Source organism: Manis javanica, chromosome 6 (assembly GCF_040802235.1).
Source record: "Manis javanica isolate MJ-LG chromosome 6, MJ_LKY, whole genome shotgun sequence".
Lineage (NCBI taxonomy): Eukaryota > Metazoa > Chordata > Mammalia > Pholidota > Manidae > Manis > Manis javanica.
Genome location: NC_133161.1, coordinates 65,382,573 through 65,404,316, shown reverse-complemented (window position 1 = coordinate 65,404,316; position 21,744 = coordinate 65,382,573). Strand labels below are relative to the sequence as shown.

General features: G+C 41.0%; 1 protein-coding gene and 1 long non-coding RNA gene across 11 annotated transcripts in view; one reads left to right on the top strand and one right to left on the bottom strand.

Moving 5' to 3' along the window:
* Positions 1-21,744, bottom strand: part of ICA1 (islet cell autoantigen 1) — a 119,250-nt gene that overhangs the window by 50,404 nt on the left and 47,102 nt on the right. The window lies entirely within an intron of this gene.
* LOC118972646 (uncharacterized) overlaps positions 1,732-21,744 on the top strand; it is a 34,254-nt gene continuing 14,241 nt past the window's right edge. Inside the window, exons 1-3 of one of the 2 annotated variants that reach the window (XR_005061709.2) lie at positions 1,732-4,695; positions 11,804-11,914; positions 12,013-12,146. This is a non-coding gene — a long non-coding RNA (uncharacterized lncRNA). Of the gene's footprint in view, positions 4,696-11,803; positions 11,915-12,012; positions 19,663-21,744 lie in introns of those variants that run through there. The other variant, XR_012132274.1, reaches the window with a different exon arrangement.

Genomic DNA, 21,744 nt, shown 5'->3' with positions numbered 1-21,744 from the left:
AGGGAGAAAGTCACTTTTTAACTTTTTTACATAGAAGAGGTCTCTTGATACTTAGGGCTGTAGATGTATGCTTGAATGGTGAATAAATTAGAGAGCTGGACATGTAAATAAAAACAATACACCCCTCATTAAAATGGTCCTTTTATTTTTGAAGTGTTTCTAAATAACTGTGTCACTAAAACTCATTATAGTCTGTGCTTCTCTCCCTTTCTCTCTTCATACTACTTATTTTCAGTTGGTTTTTTTTTTAACTGTTTTAATGAGGTATAGCTTATATTATGGTACATTAAAAATACAGCCCTGTATACTCTGAAATATGTATGTACTCACATAACCACACACGGTCAATATGTAGAACATATTCAGCACTCTAGCAGCCTCCCTTCTATTCCACTCAGTCAATATCTCCTCAAAAACCAGTATTCCAAATATTCTGACCTCTATCACTATAGATTAGTTTTGCCTGATTTTGAACTTCATGTAAATGAAATTATGTGTTACATATTCTGTAATGTCTGGTTTCTTTTACTTAACACCGTGCTCATGAGATCCATCCATGTGATTGCAATGTAGTAATAGTGAAGCCTTCAAGTATTTATTGAGCAATTATCATATGCCAGGCACTGTGTAAGACTCTAGAGATAAAATGGTGAATAAGGCTATCCCTTCCCCTGCCTTCACAGAATTCACAGTGTAGTAGGGCGGCACATGTTAATCAAGCAATCAAAATGCAGTCTAGTGCTAGGATAGGAGACCTAAAGGATCATAAGGTAGGATCCCCACTCTAAAAGAAACTTCAAATTGCCAAGAAGACAAGATATGGGCACAAATAATAGAAAACAGAGTAGTGCTAGAAAATTACCCTAAAAATGGAATGAATGCAGGACAGGAGTCACATACAGTTATTTTTCGATATAAGGTATGCTATTACTAACACAGAAAGTTACCTCTTAGTTTCTATTAAGATGTTTTTCTTACTGACACAGTAGGAAGAACTAGTAGATTTGCCAGCATCTTCCATCTGTAGAATCAATGGGTTTTTAACTTCCACAAGCAAAGTCGTAATCGTGGTGCATTCTGAATTGGTAAATGCAATGCCTAATCATACAAGATGGTGTGAACATTCTGAAGGGCTTATGTTTCCTCTGGATTATATGTGTCTCATCCCATTTTTGTTCAGTAATGTGGTGCCTTCAGCTATAGACTTACATCAAGACCTGGTGCCACTTCCAGGCTCCGAGAGGACCAGAGACACTGCCTTCTGTGCCCACTGTACCTTTCGTCAATAAGATGTAACACGCTCAACAGTAAAAGGGTTCCATTCTCTACATTGAAGTAATAGTTGAATTCACACCATGATGTGTTTTGTTAAGAGGTGAAATAGAGCAGATAAAAAAGAAATTAGCTTCAATCATGATCCTTGGGGAATATACCACAATGCAAAATCACTAGATAGCTTTCTCTCTTCTCAGGCTACTTACAAATAATCCCTTTAGAATACATTTAGGTTTGGAGAAATAATTCATACTTGAAATAAAACCTAATGGCCTAATGTGGATTAAAAACCTATTGTGTGTCAAACATACATCCAGGAATGCACAGAAGATAAACAAAACTATCTTGGAGGGAAAGGGGAGAGATCTGTAAACCACCTTTGACATCATTTTGCACAAAACATTTTTAAGGTATTAAAGAAAATGAAAAGGGAAGGAGATAGATGAAGAGTTCTATTCTTCTGTGGTTAAAAAATAAAAAACAGAAGATGTCAGCTCAAATTCAAATTTAAACAATACTATGTGACAGTTAAAACTGGTATTTAAAATAAAACCCAATTTTAACCCTGATCTTTTAAGATGTATCTAATATATAAAATGCAGAACAGACTTATGGAACTTCAAATCAAATGATCCATTACCCATCCACTTGTTCACTGATGAAGGACTATGCTTCTGCAGTGGTTCTGAAATGTGCTTCCCGCACCAGGAACATTAGCATCACCTGAGAGCTTATTAGAAATGGAATTCTCAGGCCCTATCCCAGACCTACTGAATCAAAAAGTAGGATGGGGCTCAGTAGGATGTTAAAAAGCCCTCCAGGTGACTGACTGGGTTGCATGCTTAAGTTCAAAAACCAGCCTCCTGGAATGAAAAGGTTAATCAGGGCATGCTCTTTGAAGTCAGAGAAATTTGAGTTCAAATATTTGCACTTAGACATACTGTCTCTGTAACCTGGAACAAGTCTTTTAATCCCAGCTCTAATTTCCCAGTTAGTAAATAGAGACACTGTACCTTTCAGGGCTATTGTTAGGATTAAATGAGCAAATAATACATATGAGATCTACAGTGTATACACATCATATATACAGTACTTGGTACATGTAAGCACTCAGTAACTAATGTGGCACATGGAAGACCCTGGTTTTATGGGAGACCCTGGGTTCGATACTGCAGGAAAAGCTGTATTAATCAGACATGGCTACTTTCTTCAAGGACCTCAGTCTGGAAGAGGAGCTACACTAGCTTACAAATAATCATGATACAAAGTAGAAAGTGTTAGGTGGCAAGAGAGTGGTGTATAAAGTGCCCTGGGAGTATGAAGGAGTGGAGAAACCACATATTAAATAGGTTTTCAAAAGATGAAGCTTTTGAATAAGCACAAATGGAGGGAAGTGCATTCCAGATGAAGGGAACAGGTGAGAGGTGGAGAATTATGGATACACAGTTTGGCTAAGGAGATAACAGAAGGATGACCACATAACCTATTGTCCAAAGAGGGCCACTTTGCAAGTGAAAGGGAGCATCATTAACAGTTAAGTCAGGACAACAGTTGTAGAGGGGACCATGCATGTGGTCACCCTGGAGAATGAGAACTGGGGTACAGAGAGTGAGCTGGGTTTGTACAGGGAAGAGTCCACAACGACAGGCTGAGGACTCTGTTTTTAAGTCATGGGAAGCTGCGGAAGGTCTTGAGCAGGAATGTGACCGTGGCAGACGAGGTACCTGGGAAGATTACTCAGGCAGCATTGTGTAGGCTGCTGCAAGAATGGAGAGGAGGGAATGCATGAGAGGGAGATCACCAGAAATGATGAGATTTTTGAAACCAAATAAATGTGTCAGACAAGGATATGGAGAAGTTGAACCTGAAGCTATTTTCAAGCCTATGTCAACAAAACAAGGAAGTCAGGAGAAGGGGCAGATCATGGGGAAATAGCATGAATTCACTTTCAGATACAAGGTATTCCGTTTGATGGGCTCTGTTGCGTGCAACATGTGACTGGGTCCCAGTGTGCTACTGAGACGGGCAAGTGTGGCAACTGTTTCGAACGGAGTTCTTATTTCAGCAATGGTCTGTCCATTTCTCAAAAGAAAAGCTGCCCGACATCTTGATATAGCCTAAAGGCTATTTATATTCTCTAGATTTATTTTATTTCATGACCACTTAGGCCAATAATGCTTGCATTGTTATTAACATGGACCAGGCTCTTATTCTAAGCACTTAAAAATATTTTAGATTTACTCTTCCTAAGAATATTGCTTCTGAGTTATGATTGTTATAAATATGTTTATGATTGTGATATTATTATCCCCATTTTTCAGATGAAGACACTGAGGCACAAGCTGTTAGGAGACCTGCCCTAGGCAATACTGCTGTAAAGCGGCAGAGCCCCAAACTGAGCTGCAGAGTCTGCGGTCCTCACTGTGGGGCCAGGGGGCTTCTTACACCAAAGACATCCTGACGGAACCTGATGGGACTGGAATTGGAAAGTATTATCTAAAAGTCTCCCAGGCATCTTTTTTATGTATATAAAAAGATTTGAGGCATTATTTCCAGTTATAATTATCAAACTGCTCCACAGATGCAAAATAAATAGAATACTTATGACACTTTTGAGGACAAGGTATTCACAGATAGTATAAAAAAAAAACTGTCACGATGTGTGGACATATTATGGCATGTTTATTTGTTTCTAAGTCTCATCACTTCTACCCTGGAAATCTCTCATCCAGTCCCTCCTGTCCATCCCTGGAGCAGGTTACAGACAGCTACCGAAGTAATCTTCCTCAACAACTACTCTACCATAGCTGCTTCCTTCCTCAGGAACCTTCACAACGACTTAATTTCACAATGTCAGATACCAAGTCACAGAGTCAAGATCAAGCCTGAGCCACTATATTATATCACCTTCCAAATGATAGATGACCTTTTCCAACCACCTTTGTCATCACTAGTTTAAATAGTGAGTGTGGGTAAGGGCGGTGGCCTGGTAGGGCTAGGGTTATTCATACAGGACAGCAGGAGGTGGCCAGGCCTTTAGAACATTTGGGGGGTGGGGTGAAGAATTTTTTTAAAATCTGGGAATACCACCACTACTGGAAATCTGAATGGGGTCAGGGCTCTGAGAGGAAGAGAATCTTTTAGGCAGTGGCCCAGCAGGGCTGGAAGAAAGCAGTACTCAGGGAAGCACTCATGGGAATCAAGCCTCTGGTTTTGGCAGGAGCAGCCCCTGCATTCCACCTTTCAGTGATGCAAGGAGAGCAACACTCCCCCAGAGAGGCCAACGGGCTCAGACGAACTGTTAGAACAGCAGACAGAGAAGCCATGCTTCCCAGGGACCCAGCTTTGATAACTGGGGAGAGAAGAGAATTAAAACAGAAACCAAGGCAACGGGAAGGAAGAGAGGCATCCCCTTGTTGGGTAAGTCATCTGATTTGGATACCACCTTCCTGAGCTTTTACAGCCTCCAGTATTCATCTCAATCAATCACAGTGCTTAACCTGATAAGCATGTGCTTGGATGGCTGGCTCCCCCACTAAACACTGGGCCCCTTGAGAGCTGGAATTTGTATTATTTGACGTATCCTAGCACTTACCCCAGAGCCTGGCACAATGCAGGTGCCCTGAGTAAAATGCCTGTGGATGGACTGATGAGTGAATTAATGAAGGAATGATGAAATGAAGGTAGAGTTTCAATCAACTGGAGTCATTATAGTAGAAGGAGGATTATAACTCATTTACTCCAATTCTATTGTTTCACAGATGATGTGAGACTCAGAGAGGTTAAAGGGCTTGCTAAGCCCCCCCAGGGGGTTTAGTGCTAGAGCTGGACTGGGAACCCAGAACATGTGGGCTGTCCTTTCTCCTTCGTACCCTGCTAGGAGTGTGGAGACAGCTCCCACAGTCATTCGAATGTTTGTTGGGAATGCAGAATACATTTTCCCATGGAGACAGGTTTTTTTTCTTCCCCCCTTTTTTTTTTAAATGATGGTTCAGTTCCCAGGCCAGGCCACAAAAGCCTATTTACCCCATAGCTGAGCTCAACTATAAAACCAGCGGTAGCTCTGAGGCCTCACTGAACCCCCAGCTCCAAGCCTGCTATCTGGGGGGCAGGTGGGCAGCTGGCTCTGTGGGGGGGGGCAGAGCTCCCTTGAGCAGACCAGGAGTGTGGGGTAGGGGGCTGAGCAGGGGGGCTGGGCAGGGGGCCCAGGGGCAGCTGCTGGAGGCTAGGCCCCTCTGAATGCCTTGGTGGCTCTTAAGTGGATTGTTTGTAAGTTGGGAACTGTCTGTACTTAGAAACGCGGATTTCAAGAGGTAGGGTATCCTATTTCACTTGAAGGCCCACAGTAATGAGGGTTCTTTATTCGTAATGAAGGAGCCACTAATTGGAGGGACAGGCTCAGGAGGCCTGCTGGAATTTTGTACTCCTGGATCAGAACTGAGTAATATTATGCAGTAGCCTGGCAACCCCTTACTTCTGCATCAAATTCATATAAAAATCTATCATGAAGTGCCTGTCTAACATTCACTGTGTTTATTATTAATAATGATAATAACAGGGTGGCTTATATACAGCATTAAGCTGAGAAACTGAATGAATTCTCAGTTTCATCAAGTATTTTTTTCCCAGACAGATTAGGAACATTTGGAAAATCCTTACTCTCAGAGTAGGTTGAAAGCTTTCAGATTTACCCTGAGGAGACATGGCTCCAGTTACTAAAGGCCCATCCAAGAGATGATCTCTTTCCGTCCTCCACCTCTTCAAATGCAGAAATATTCCATAAACTCACAAATGTTGTAAAAGCAAATGTACAAAAGAGAAATTAGTGTTAATGGAGCTGAAAAAGTTATAGTAGGTGAATCAATTATAATAAGGTAATACAGTCAGCCTTCTGGACTTAACTGAAACGTGGTCAACTGCGTTAGAATGTTCTGGTGCCCCCTGGAGGATTCCAAAACCTAACAGGTTGTTTAGTACCTTTCTTCAGATGTTAGTAAATCCTACAGAGGCAATGTGTTTTTCTCCCAGGCTCAGATCAGCTTACCCTGGCTCAATCACATGCAGAGTAACAGAACAGGAACTAAATCTAACACTTAAAAGGTTTTACTCACCACAGGTTTATTGTTAGAAGGTAGGTTGTGGATCAATGACAGAATTTATTTTTGATCTGCAAAGTTTATAATTCCAGCAGTGCAAAGTTCACAGTTGCATGTGCGATCTCTCAATTTTTCCGGGCTTAGTGTTCAGTGAACAAGGAAGTTTGCTCCTGTGAACCATGCTTTGTCTTGCACAGACTTCCTGGAAAGTTAAACATTTAGCTTCTAAAATTTTATTGCCCTGGCATTCCTCAGAGACCTGACTCCAGTATGATGATGACTAAATGGCCAACAGAGTTGTTTATTCCGTAGCTGCAGAGCAGTCAGCAACATGAGGAACCACTGTCTGACTTCAGTAAGCTCCAGCGATAATAAGATCCAATAATCTAATAGGATTATAGCTGCTGGTCTGCCTTCCCTTCCCCACATCCCAATATACATGAGAGTGACTGAAATCACTATCTTGGTGAATAATGTGACTGATACCCTCCAGAATTAAATCACTACATCTGAAAGACATTGACTAGGTTTTACTAAATTTGCAAAGGCTCATGCCAGTACATTATTGTAACTATTATCAGAATAATTATAATACAAATGCAATATTATGTGTAGAACTAATATAAACTTCTTTCACCTTTTTTCAGTGCCATTCCATCATATACTGAATGCTTACTTTCTTAATTTGTATAATTAAAGGGGTGTATTAAAGTTTATAGAATTAATTCATCAAACAATTTCAGAAGGGCTGCAATAATTCTTCATATTCCTGGAAATCCTTCACCCAGATTCCCAAAATTTCTCCAACATTTACTAAATTTGTCTTTTCTTTTTCTTCATATACATGAACCGTTTTTCTTTTTCTGAACTATTTACTACGAGTAAGTTGTAGATACGATGTTTTCCTTATTCTTAAAGATTTCTATGTGTATTTCCCCAAAATAAAGAATCTGCTTATATAATCAGTATAGTTACCAAAATTAGGAAATTAATATTGAAATAATATTATTGAATCTGTAAAACTTTATTGAAATTTTTATCAATTGTGCATTGTGCCAATAATATCTTTTATAGCTAAAAAAAAAATCTAAAAAAAATGCATTCAGCTGTCATGGTTTTTCAGTTTCCTTTAATCTGGAACAGTTCTTAGGTGTATCTTTGTACAGACCAAGCATTTTATAGAATGTCCCACATTTTGGCTTGTTCTGTCCTCATGATTAGATTAAGGTTATATGCCTCAGGCCACATACAGCAAAAGTGATGTTGGCTTTTTCTCTGCACAGCATATTAGGAAGCACATATTGTTTATTCCCATTAGCAGCTATGTTAACTTGAATCTTTTGGTTAAGGTGGTGTTTGCTTGTTTTCTCCAGGTACAGTTACTATTTTACTCTGTTAATAAAAAGTAGCTTGTAGGGATATACTTTGAGAAAATGTAAAACCCTATTTCTTTTCAAACTTCCATAAATTAGTTTTCGCATTCATGGATGATTCTTGCTTGAATCCATTCGTTTTATGATGGTTGCAAAAGTGATTTTCTGATTCCATTATTCCTTCTCCATTTATTAGTAGGGAAGCTTCTCTTCTCCCTCATTTATTTACCTGTTTTTTTGGTTTTAATCGGTGTAGCTCAGGGATCCTTACTTTACTGAATAGTATAAATTTACTACCACTGCTTATTTAAATTAGTAACTTATTTTAATCCTTACTTTATTCCAGACTTGGCCAATGGGAGTCCCTTCAAGCTGATTCTTGGGCCATTTAGACATGTTCCTATAATTTTTTAAATGCTTCCTTTTTGGCATAGTAAGGTGTTCCAATTCTTTCCCTGCTTCAGTTTTGAATTCAGCCATTTCTCCACAGAATTATGATTTTAGTGAAGTATGAGGTATATAGAAAGAAAGATCTTGGCCCTATACAGGCTCATTGCTACCAGGCCTCATTGCTTCAAGAGGAGAGAGCTGGGAAATGTTTACACATACATATAAACAAATGTGTGCATTTACACATGCACTCACATACACAGCACACATGTACCTACTATGTGTATATATGTATATTATATGTATGCACACTATATATGTATGTGTATATTTTAGAACCCATGAGTTCACACCTATTATCTCCAATTTCATCCCAATATTGCAAGGTTTACTCTATTTGTTCCTTTTACCATAATTGTAGCTTCCTTCTCCCAAAGTGCAAAACCTGACTCCTATTATCCACACCTTATTTGTTCAATCCTAGAACATAAAGGCACAAAGACCACTGTTTGGGCTTCTTGAGCCAATGTGATCCCTACCTTATCTTATCAGCTCAGAAAGGAGAAAGCTGGGCTGTTTTAGGAATTGATATGAAGAGTGCAACTTGCAATGCCAATCCTCTCCATTTTTTTCTCCTCTAGGATTTTGCTATTCAGATCAATTAACTTTATATCAGAAACAAAGCATCATTTTGTCTCATTCTTGTAGGAAGACACCTTCAATTAGTTTAATATGTCACTGAACGTTTTGTGGAAAATGCCACGAAAGAACACCAACTGTTCTCGCCCCCACCTGACAAAGGTTTCTCTCAGACAATGCAGAAATAAGTCAGTTAAATGCAGCTTTTTTAATAGCACTATATTCCTTTTAGAACGTTTCCTTTTTGGCTGCTTGTGTGAAACTCAAGCCCAGCAAATATTCACAAAATCAACCCCAACAACTGGAGTACTTTCCATTGTTTCATACATTTATAAAATTATTCTGAGTGAAGGTGTCAATAGTTTTGTCTCAACTTTTACATTACCATGAACAACATTACCAACAAAAAAATGCAAATTCAACAAACATAATCAGCAACATACCAAGAGCCTAAAGATAACACTGGCTGAGATAAACTGCTACCATCTTTTTGGCATGGATGTACCTTAAAGAATGAATAGTTAGAAAGTAAGGGATTTGTGTAAAAATCGTGCTAATTTATTTCAGTATCATAATAATTCTACATTGCAAACTTATGAAATGTTTGTGGACCAAATTTTTTACCCTCTTAAACTGCCAAACTGCCTAGAGTCTATTTAAAGGGCTGCTGAGGAAGGCACTGTTCTTTGGGAATGAACCTAAGGACTTGTCTGTGTGTGGTCTATCAGAAAGGCCTCAGGCTGTGAACCCCAGAGACAGGGAGAATCCGAAAACAATCACCAAAAGGGAACAGCAGAATTTAAGGACAGAAGCAGAGGCAGATTTATATGAAACTGAGGGCGCTTGAATTTCAGGGCCCCTTCTAAGGCTGTGTGTCCTAGTTTGTATTTTTTTCCTAAAGAGAGTTCCAAATATCATATAAGCCAGGACATGGAAAAACTGGGTCTGCCCTGAATGGAAGGTCCTTAGAAATCACTAAGATCAACTGTCTGATTTTACAGATGAAGAAACTGAGGTCACCAAAAGACAACTTGCTGAGGTCAAAATGTGGACGTGACTCATTAATTAAAAGTCAGCCTATCCACACATTCCCTGCAGATAGGATGGTGCTGGACCACTTGGTTACATGGCCATAACTGCCCTGGCTAGGAGGAGTGGGCTTTATGGTTTATCCTGTGACCCATTCCATTCCATCACCACAGCTCACTAGACCTGGGGTTGTCACCTAATCCCAGGGAGTCATTCCATCTGGGTCAATGACCTGTGAGGTCACCTGTGATAAAAAGCTCTGCTCAAACACAGAAGACATTGATGAACTAGCCCAATCAAATTCTCTGTCCTGGAAATTTGAACTGGGGAATATGGAAAGAAACAGACAATTAGCAGTGGGGAACTAAGACAGACAGACTCAGGGCGTGGCTATGCACTCAGCTAGTTATTTGTGAGTTCTGTCTGCTGGGGAAGAGATGAGATAAGCCATTTGTCAAACCCTGTGAGACCCCCTGGTACTAGAATCTTTGAGGTCTAGTTGTGCTGTTCTTCCTGAGAGGCGTGCATGGCAACTCCAATAGCTGTGTTATTTCCCAGTTTCCCCTATGCCCCTGTCCCCATACTGGCCACCACTCCTCAGGGAGCACTTGAACCTTATGGAAAGCACTACATCAGCCAAACCTCAATTCCATGTTTTTGACATCCGTGATAGCAAAAAGCAGGGAACCAACTTCGAAGTGTGGTCTGAACTCATCTTTGAGGAGAAATGGCTCCTTTGTTTTCAGGAAAAGCACTTTAGTAGGTCTTTGATTACACAAGGGCAAAGCCAAGAACATATTCTGGAAAAGCAGTGGAAGAGAGGGAGGGAGTAGCTGAAGAGCTCTGCATTATAAAGTAAATGCCAATCTTCCCAGTGGACAGCATCTCTAACAGTTTCTCTTTAGACAAGTAAGACTTTAATCTTCTCTGAACCTCTGTGCAAGAGAGGGCCAATGGCATTCCCAGGCTGTGGGTCAAGCTCTCTCCTGATGACGCAGGAATGGCCTGACAGACACTGACTGAGGACACAGAAGCAGCCACAGTGGAATTGAGGAACACAGCATTCCTGAGCAATTCCCAAGAACGCTTGGGCAGGGACTCCCAGGGAAGTCCTTTGTCTCCAGGAAAAATAGGAAAAGTGCTTGGAGCATTATTACTTGATTGTTAAAGTGAAGTGTGACCACAATACTCCAGAAGTGAATGGGATATCTTGGTTTCATTTGGTTTCAAAGAACCTCACTGGCTTTCAAATACCATAACAAAGTAAGTAATTATAATCACCACCTAGTGTCACCTATAAAAACTAAGGGAAGAGTTTTTAGGTGTGAATAAATGCACATGTATGTAAAGGGGCCCAGGTACGTTTTGCCATAAGTATCTTTGCAACAAGCATTTTTGCCACAAACATTTCTATCACATAATTAGTTGGTCATAGGCAATTCTGCCATAATGGTTAAAAAAAAAAAAACCCACTGGTTGACAATATGGTTTCATTTCTCCATTGACACAGTACTTCCATCTTGATATTATATAAATTTTAGCCCTCATAATGGTCTACATGGTGGTGCAGATTTTTGAACCCACATTTCCCACAGAACTTTGGAGCTATCAGTGGACATGTGGAAATATGCCAAGAATCAACAGTTTTTACAGCACAATACAGAGCTCAGTTACAAAAATGCATCTACTATTCGGATACTGATATTTCTCTTAATGAAGGAAGAAATATTAGTGAAAAAAGCAAAAGTGTGATGTCAAATGAGGAGAGAAATCAACAAGCAAAAAAACTATGATACTATGAATGAAAGACTGAAGACAGTGCTTCAGTATAACTCACAGAGTAAAATCAGTTATTTATGCAGTTTTGCCTAAGCCTAAGCTATACATTTGAATGTTAAAATATTTTGTACTTCACAATAAACTTCATTACTCATTTTTCGTGTTTCATAATGTCCTTTTTTAATGTCCCTCCTTTACTTTTGGTGATTTTATCTTTTACAGCAAAAATGCCTATAGCCAAGTAGTTATGCTGTGATATGATGGCTGCAAAAATGTTTGGGGCAAAAATACAGCAGAGATGCCTAAGGCAAAAATATTGGACATGTATATAAAGTAAGTATTTGCATCACTTTTTATTATTTCTTTAACAGGCATCAGAGAACTGTTTCACACAGAACTAAATAATCAGGAAACTTATTCTTATTCTAAAGGCAGGCTAATTCAGTGGATCTGTGAAATCCCAAGTGACTTCAAATTTCCTGTTTTGCCATTAGCTGGCACCCTTCATGGTCCCAAAAAGGAGGAGGCAGTCCAAGGAGTCACATCCAGGCACGGTAACATCCAAGTAAGTACAGGAATGACCTTTACCTGTCCTACCTTCTTAGAAGCAAGGACACTTTTCCCAGAAGTTTCCATCCTGACCTGACTCCCTGTCACCTCTCACTAGCCAGAACTGGGTCACCTATATATTCTAAAACCAATCAGTGGCCAAAAGAATGGAATTATCAAGACTGTCTTGGACCAATGGTTCTCAAATTTGCATATAAATCAGAATCACCTGGAGGAAATTATTAAAACACAGGTTACTGGGCCCCATCCCCATAATTTCTGATAAATAGGTCTGAGGGGTGCTCAAGAATTTGCATTTCTAACAAGCCCCTAGGTAATGCAGATGTAAGCTGGTTGGGTACCACACTTTGAGAACTACTGTCTTAGACTAACCTCTTGAGGTAGGATGGATGTTGGGGAATCAACCAAAAATGTCTGCTTCAAGAGATTACTATCAGAACAGTACTGTTTATATTCTGGGATGACACAGTTCTATGAATTTTCTTTTGAAAATTAAAGTTCCCGTGTATTGTGCATGTGACATGCGATATTCTTTGTGGCATACCACAAGTCAAAATATGGAAGTAGAATACAAGCTAATGTCCGTGGGCAGAAAACGTGGTTTGAGTAAATGTCACCTACTGTTATAAACACGCACCCATCCTGCCTTGCACCCTGTGCTAGTCCACACCCTTCCCTTGCATACTTCTGTTCTCTGTTCCAAGGCAGTGGCTCTATCAACCGCTTGCCTGCTGAAGTGGGACTGACCTCAATCTGTCTCTTGGCAGAAAAGATAATGCAAGCAAAGGCATGAGTGTAAGAAACAGCTCACTGTTGGAGCAGCTTGATGTTTTTGCAGCACAAAATATCAGGCTGGAAGTGGTGTATGATAAGGCACTAGATTTGGACAAGAGCAAAATCACAGAAGGCTTTGTGGGACGCTGAGAAGCTTGAACTCCATCCTGTGGCCTCAACAGCCACTGAAAGGAGATGTGATGGGCTGGGTTTTGGTTTCATTTAGATTGCACTAGGTTGTCTGGCAGGCAGACTCAAAGCAGGGAGGCATAGTGGAGACCGGTAGTCCAGGTGAGTCACAAGTCCTGAAGGAGAGCTGAGATGGCAGGCTTACAGAACACGCAGATGTGCGAAATACTTAGAAAATCAAAATCTACAAAGCTGGCAATCTGTTAGATGTAGAAGGTACAAAAAAGTAAGGCCTTCAGATATTTCTTAGGTTTTTAGCTAGGTGAGTAAAGAAATGAGCCATTATGGGGTGGTGATACTGGGGCACAGAGAGATGAAATCTATTGTGGATGCCTTGTATGTAAAGCTTTGGCCCACCTCTACATGAAAGTAGAGATGCTTAATAGGTAGTTGGTCATATTGCAGTGGGTTTGGGGGAGAGGACTGGACTAGAGATATGGATTTAGAGTCAACTGTAGTTAAATCTGGAGCATGAAAAGATCACTCAGGAAAAGCATGAAGGTGAAGAAGACTATTTAGCCAAGGATGGGGTCCTGGGAAATACCAACATGAACGTGGTGTGCAAAGGCACAGGCAGCAGTAAGATGGCAAAGGTAGGAGGGAGATTAGGGTGCAGCCTTTTGTAGAGTCAAGCTCATAGAGTTTGAATCAGGAGGGAGTAGTCAACACTGTCCAACATTGTAGAAAAGAGGTTCCTTAAGATAAAGCCTGGAAAAAACAAAAACAATTTGACAGGATTTGGACGTTGGAAAGTCATAGACATTTCAGGAGAATATCTGGGCTGAATTATAAGAGGTGGGTCAATGGAAAATTTTTTTTTTCCTTTTTGAGAGTTGATGGGAAGGGTGTGGAAGGAAATCAGGTAGTATTCACTGAAGTGGGGGGCAAGGTCATGAGCTGACAGTGAGGATGGAGGATTAAGTTGAGGAGGGTTATCAAAGTTTGGGATAGTCAAGAGAGGTTATTGTCCTTTAGGTGTTCTGAGGTTGACACTGTCTGTATCTGGGGTTCTTTGATTTTCCAGAGCATTTGCAACCACAAATCCAGCAAATTATGCATATTTTAAATAGGTGTGCCACTGGATGACAGGAAGATATCTGTGAATAATGCTTAAAGGGACTGATAGGTTTATGTGACCAGAGTGTATTTTGCAAGAATGGCCACAGAAATATTTCCAGTCCTGCACAGGAGAGACTTTGTAAAAGTCTTAATGAATAGAATGCAGACACGATGCTAAATGACTTCTAAGGCAAAAGGCAACACAGCTTCCAACTTGCTCTTTATCTGGGGATGCTAGCATGCTGTGAGGAAGCCCAAACTGCCATCCATCTAGGAGCTGATGCTGGTTGCTGGCTGGGTGCTACGGTCAAGCATCCTGAGAGAAGAGCCAGGCTGACGCTGTACTGTCCTTTGCCTTGCAAGTCACAAGGGTCATTTCTGTGCCTTGTCGAATTCCTGACCCACAAAATCTGTGAGCATGATAAATAGCTGATTTATTCCACTATGTTTTGGAGTAATTTACTCAGCCATAGTAACTGGAACAGCATCCAAAGATCCATTCAAGTGAACATGAATATTAGGGAGAAACAAGATATTCCTGGGTCCCAAACACAGTCATCAGACATGCTGTTAAGTTCTTGTTCTGATTCCTCTTGAATACAAGATAATATTTTTATTTACTTCCCAGATTTCAGCTTAAATGTACCCTAAATGTCTATACCTAAGGCACAACTTTATCCCTGAAATGACCTGTATTCAAATACTTTACTAACTCTGAAGATTTCTTTAACTAGTTCTGTATTCATGACAACTAATATTTTGTCACATCTAAATAGTTTCCCAGTGTGTTAGAGACTATTTTCAAAAATAATTTATTGAATCTCAATACTACCTTTTTCTATCTTTGGGCATTAACCCAGACGTACAATACACACACACACACACACTCTTGTGTATGCCTAACAATAGGTCAAAATAACAGAACAATTTTTCAGCTCATTAAAGAATAAAATAATTAAAATTCTTTCAGTAATTTTTAAAAAATAGCTAAACCACATCTAAGAAAGCACAGATACATAAACCATTTTAAAACATGGCTCATGGTTTCTATTTAATGTCCATTTTCATATTTTGGAGCCCAGTACAGAAAATAGAGGTTATCATACCCTTTCCTTCTTGGGAAATTATTTTTTTTGACATAAAGTGGTCAAAGACATTCTATAGACTCTGACCATTATTGAGTAAATACTAAGCATATCATCAAACTGCCCCAACACCCCACCAACATGAATGCTGATTTCACTAGAAACTCCCTGCCTCCAAAATCACCAACTAGATTTATATTCTTTGATCACAGCTTCCAATCCTTGGGTTCACCTTCTCAGGGATCCTCAGTATAATAGCCAGAGCTTCATTCTCACTGATGCTGCAGATCCACTGACTTCTTTCTTAATTCTCCTCCCTATTTAGCCTGTATTATATGAGCATCATTTCAATCACTCCTCAGCTTTTCTTGTTTATCTTCATGTCACAGCTGCCTGGAAATCTCCAGTTGTGGATGGACCCAATCACCCATATTCTCATGGGTGCTTGCAGCCACCTTTGTGCTGCTGAACAAAAGTCACTCACTGGGGCAGAGTGGTATTATCCTATAACTGCATTCACCCAATACAAGTATCCCATATGGTGTCTGCATGTCAATTAGAACAAGACACTTTTCTGTCAGAAAACTATGGTGATACCTTGATTCTGAAAGAACAAGACGCTTTACTGCCATCTGCCAGAACCTTGTCATAACAAACATGCAAACCTGTGATGATATGATGCAAACAGCACCCCTCGCAGGTATAGCAACTTTGTGCAATATACAACCTTGACAGCTATACATGGCAGTGGCCCTGAAGACTACCCGCAACCAGGCACTCATGCCACTAAATGTTTCTTTAGTAAAATATGTCATCCTTTCTCCTAGTTTCTTAAATCCAACTCTTCTTTCTTCTCAGAGGATGTCTATTTCTGATACTTTAAGGAGAAAATCGGAGCCATCATATGCAAACTCCCTAATTTTCCTACCATCTGATCCACAATCTATCCACTATTTGTACCCATCCTTTATTCTTTCTTCTTCCTACTAAGGACCACTCCCTTTGTGTTCTGTATTGCAGTCCTTCTAGTCTAGGTGAGGACCCACCAAAACCAAGTTATTCCTTTCTCTTCATTATCTTCAGTTTTGTACTCTACCTCCCTCCCGTTTCTCTGCAGTCAAACAAGCTTTTGTGCCTCCTATCAGGAAAAATATCATGCTGAGGCTTCTGCCCTTTATCTGCACTCTACTTCCCACCCAAGGTTCTCCAAATGAGTGGTTCCCATGCCCCTATGTTCTTTTCCTCCTAGCTCCTCATTTTTCCTTCCATAAATGCACACTTACTCAATAATTCTATAAAAAGAACTTGTCTGATGCTAAACCAGGTACTTCTTTTACTTGTATCCTCATTTTCCATATCAGTGGGGATCTTCAGAGTAGACAGATTCTTCCTTTGAAATACTTTCAGTGGTTTTGGTTGCCATGACACCAAAAAATCTTGCTTTTTCTTTATTTTTTTGGTCTCTTCTCCACCCAACCTTTAAATGCTGAAATTCTAGTCCCCTTTCACTTTGGATGCCAAACCCTCTCCCAAGGGATCTCATCTTTTCTCATGAGTATCAGTCACAGATACTAGCCACTCCTAAATGTGAATATCTCATCTGGTCCTCTTTGTAGACCTCGAAAACACAATGTACAATTCCACTTGGATCTCTCTCACACTCATCTCCTATGTAACACACTCAAAGAATGAATTATTGCTCTTATGCTCCCAAATTTCCTTTCATTCTATGTTCCATGGCTCAGTAAATGCTGGATACTCCCTCTACTATGCCAGACACCTGGGGTCCATCCTTTAGTCTTTTTTTCCCCTATAGGCAAGCCTTCACCATATTCTGGCCATGCTAACCCAAAGCAGATCCCAAGTGCCTCAACTTGCCTCCACACCGAAACTATTATTACTGCCAACATCATTAGTCATCTTAACACTACTTAATGTTCCCCCTCAATCCATTCTTGCCATTCTCCCTCCCTTGTCCATTTCTCAATATACTTTCAAAAATGCATTTAAAAATGTATCTGTTCATTTTGCTTTCTTGTTTACAGCCTTCATGTGGCTTCTCAGTGTACTTACCTCAAATTCCAAAATCCTTACCTATTCTACAAAGTCCTGCATAACCCGGCTTTTGTCCTTCACTGACTATGCTCCAGCAATGTGGACATCTTTCCTCCCAACCCTTTCCTACCCTAGGATTTTAACATGCTGTTATTTCCACGTGGAACCTTGATACTTCTGGCTGTCACCAATGCGTCCTCAAGCTCTTAGGATTAGTGATCCCACACAGAGAAGCCTGCTCTCACTTTCATTTCTAAATGAGGTCCCAGCAACACACTCTCATAGCACACTATAATTTTCTTCCACTGGTTGTCAAAATTTTTAATTATATATCCTTCTGTATGAAATGTTTATCCTGTGTCTGTAACTCTGTTAGTTTGATGAGGACAGGGACCATGCCCGTTTTGCTCAGCACTGTATCCCCACTGCTGTGTACACAGTAGGGGCTCAAAGTATTTGTTGAATGAGTTAATGCCAACACTTAATGGCACCTGTGAATTGAAGTACTTTCTTCTTCTTCCATTATCACAGTGGACTGAATAGCTATTAGTGGGAGTTGTTAGAATAAGGTAGCTAGCATGTCCAATTTATATAAAATAGCACCAAGTAATAAGATGCTCAGATATCCAGACAAAGGCTTGGAGTAACATTACCTGCTGATATCTACACATTCATATCTATCACTTAACATCAATCTGTGATTTCTTTTCTTCAAATTGCTGTTTCCCACTAAGCAGTGGGCCCTCAAGGCTGCCTGGGCTCAATGGGAGGCAACTGGCACATGCTTGGAGAATGAGTTAATACTGAGTTGAGGATGAGAACTTCCAAAGCACCAAAAGCAGAGCACAAAGAAACTCCAGGAACAGTGAAGATGCAGAAAGCAAGCCAAATGTCATGGAATATAGAGATGCTGAGCTCTGAGGAACCGTTGGCTTTAACTATCCTGCAGAAGTTCAGCACGAACAGAGCTCACTGCTCACAACCGAGGTTGGATCATGTAAAGACAGGCAGGAAAAATGCTGGGAGCAGCTGCACGACTGGCTCTGGGCATGCATGTGTGTGTGCAGTCTCACATTCCTGCCTCACATGCTCATTCCTTCTGCCTCTCATACACACCCATCTCTCCAAAACCTGGCAGTATCTCTAGGTTTCCCATAGAGGGTAGTCACCATAATGCTTGTTTTTCCTTGTTACCTTCCCCCAAAACAAGCAGAGCCTTAGTAACCAGCAGTAAATTCAAGCTCATTTCCTGTTTCCCGCTCAGAAAGCTTGGCTGATGTGCCCAGTCTCACCACCAGTTCTCTACAAAGTCATGCTCAGGATGAAAGAAGCACTAAATCTGGAATTAGCTGGGAAAGGGGGTCTCGTCTATGCCCAATTTTGCTGGGTTCTCCAACATAACATGAGTGTCGACCTTCCTCCTTACGTTGTCTCTCTCTCTCTGCACTGGAGCTATGGCTTAAAAAAATGGAAAATTGAATACTCTGAGTGTGAGCAGTTATTATTAGAGATTATTCCCTCAACCAGCTTATCAATTTTAATTTTAATAGAAATACCTTTAGTTTGGAATAAGTGGCAAGTTCTCCCAATTTAGGTGAAACTTCATGGCTTCCCGTGAGTTTCTGGGGTTTGGGGGAGGACCTTAGGGAAAAGCCCTACATAGACTCTGCTCCTCATTTGAACACCCAGCTACCAGGCATAGTCTCTCTCCATTATGAGAGTCTTTGTCTTATCTCCTCAGCTAAATTGTAAAGTGGAGAAGGGTGTGTTTTCCATATCTGTTCTATTTTCCATCGCATCCACCACAGTAAGTCCAGTAATTGGCCACTGAAGCCACCGAAGCAAGATTAAAGAATGAAAAGTAACCCTCAAGTTTTTGCTCATAGTCAACTTATCTTTGAAGTGAATGCTCTTTGCAAAGGTAGCTTTTTGCTCCAGAATCAAAGCAAAATGGTAAAAAATCCAAATGTTGCCACAGAGAAAGGCAACATCTAGATAGTCATGTTGGGATGAATCTCCTCTTAAAACACCTCTTTAAAAAAGCTGATTATTTCCTTGATAAACATTCCCATTAATTTTCTATATACTGTTCTTCATAGAAGGATGAGTCTGTCCCTCTAGAAGCTTCTTTCTAGGAGACTTTGAGAGGGCTTGAGAATCCTGACCAGCATTTCAAGGAAAAAGTCTGTCCTTAGAGAGGGAAAGATGTGGAAAGGACAAGGCAGGCCATGATGGCCTGATTCACAGTAAGATGATAAGGAACCGTGAGGTTATAAAGTTTGCTTTTGAAAACAAGAATTAATCTCTAAATGACAAGGGATTCTCAATAAATGCACAAACATGCATAGAAAAACCTTGACACAATAAACGAAAAAGGAATATGATTTCTGCCTGAAGCAGAGGGACAAAAAAATAATAATAAAGGGTACCAATTGGAGTCACAAAGCATTGTCTCATTTAATTCAAGGTCCTCAATAGGTGCAGTGGGCCCTGATCTGGAGGAAGCATGCACATTCAATTTCTAAGGTAGAAACTGTAACTGGGTAAGGCTGGCAGGGTACTGACCTCTTTGGTTTAAATGCTAAAAGGTTTACAGACCTCTTCACTAGAAAATGCAAATATCGTGTGGACGGATACACACATATTGGAAGGGGACACACAAGATCATCCACTGGCTCCTACATCTAAAACATCCAGGAGTGTCTACTGCTTCTTTACAATCTACAAAATAGGGAGGATGGTTTTTGGCTCCCTTCCGACTCTTCCCAAATTAACACTTAGTTTCTTCAGTATCTTTATTGTCAAGTCGTTCTGCAAACCAGTCTGATTACAGAACCTGAAGAGCTTCAGTTTTACTAGGAGGGGTGTGGGCTGCACTGGGTGGACAGAGTGGACAAGGTCATGCAGATCACAGAGTTGGGGGGTTAAGTTAGGTGAGCACAGTAGACCCTTGTGCAGAGATGCAGCATGGCAAGACCACTGTTTGGAGAAGGCATTATTTAGAGGAAGTGAGTGTGTGTGTGTGTGAGAGAGACAGAGAGACAGAGAGAGCGAGGAGAGAAGGCAAGGAGTATGAAAGGGCCCAGCAAGGGAAAGGGAGTCACGGTTATTAGGTCTTTCAGTAACGTCCCAGGTGATGAAAACCCAACGTTACCTGTTGATATCTACACATTCATATCTATCACTTAATATCAATCTGTGATTTCTTTTCTTCAAATTGCTGTTTCCCACTAAGCAGTGGGCCCTCAAGAGGGCCCAGCCCATCCACCGGGGTGGATGCAGTGAGAGGAGGAAGGGACCAATGCAGGGGACATTTGGAAGGAGATCTCCGCAGGATAAGCATGATGGCTGCCTGGATAAGGGAGGAGAAAGTAGGGAAAAGTCGGATTTTTCCAGTTTGGGGCCTAGGAGACTGGCAGGGCCATCAACCAAGATAGGTACGTTCTAAAATATTTTCAGAAAGGGAGCTTTTGGGCTGGTGAGCGATGGAGGTGCTGGGAGAGAGGGTGCCTAGTAAGAAAATGGGCTTAAAGCAAGACCTACCAGCCAACACCAAAAACGTGGAATTGAAGTTGTGAGAGTTGATTAGGTTGCTTAAAGAATGTTAGATGATGAAGGGAGGAGCTGAGGAAGGCTTTGAGGAATGCCCTGCTCGTCAGCCTGAGGAGAAAAGGCACCAATCAGTGCAAGAGGAGAAAGGAAATGTATCAGAAGAAGCAGGATAGTGAACAGCTAAGAAATTACTCATTCCTCTCAATTTCTGGGACTTTGGGTATAGCTCCCTGTACCAGCGTTAATATGTATCTGCCTCTCTTCAAGACTGTGTGGAGGGCTGTTCAGGGCAGGGACCCCCCACTGCTGCTCTGTACCTTCTGCATCTACTTGACACAACTGCCTGACAGAGAAGGAGCCACTGAGAAAGACAAGTGTCAAGGGCACTGGTGGGAAGGAGAGGAGGCGGTACTGTCCAGCTCCGACAGCCCAGAAGGGATGTCAAGTCTGCAGCAAGATAATACGCTTCAAAGTAAGACTGCCAGGCAATAAAGAACTATACAATTTGTACCTCCCACGTTAGCAAGCGAATTTGATCATACTTTAGTTATGGTTGTGGTAGGGCTGGGGTGGTTAGTGACCAGAGAGAGGAAGGGGGAAAGCCCACCCATCCCCTCCTGACCGGGGAAGTCAATCAGGGAAATGGGCAGTGACACATGGGACCCAACTTTCTCCCACAGAGGGAAAAACTAAAGGCACAATGTGGTATGACCCCACGACCTGCTAGGAGTTGGCAAGGGGGTTGCTTCTCAAGCTGTCTCTGCTCCAAATAGGATCAGCTGCCTCCCAGTAAAGGGTGCAGTTGAAGAAGAGGGCTGAACTTGGCTCCCCCATATCTCCCTGGGCCCTTGGGGTTTGGAGGGGAAGAAATCCAGAGGG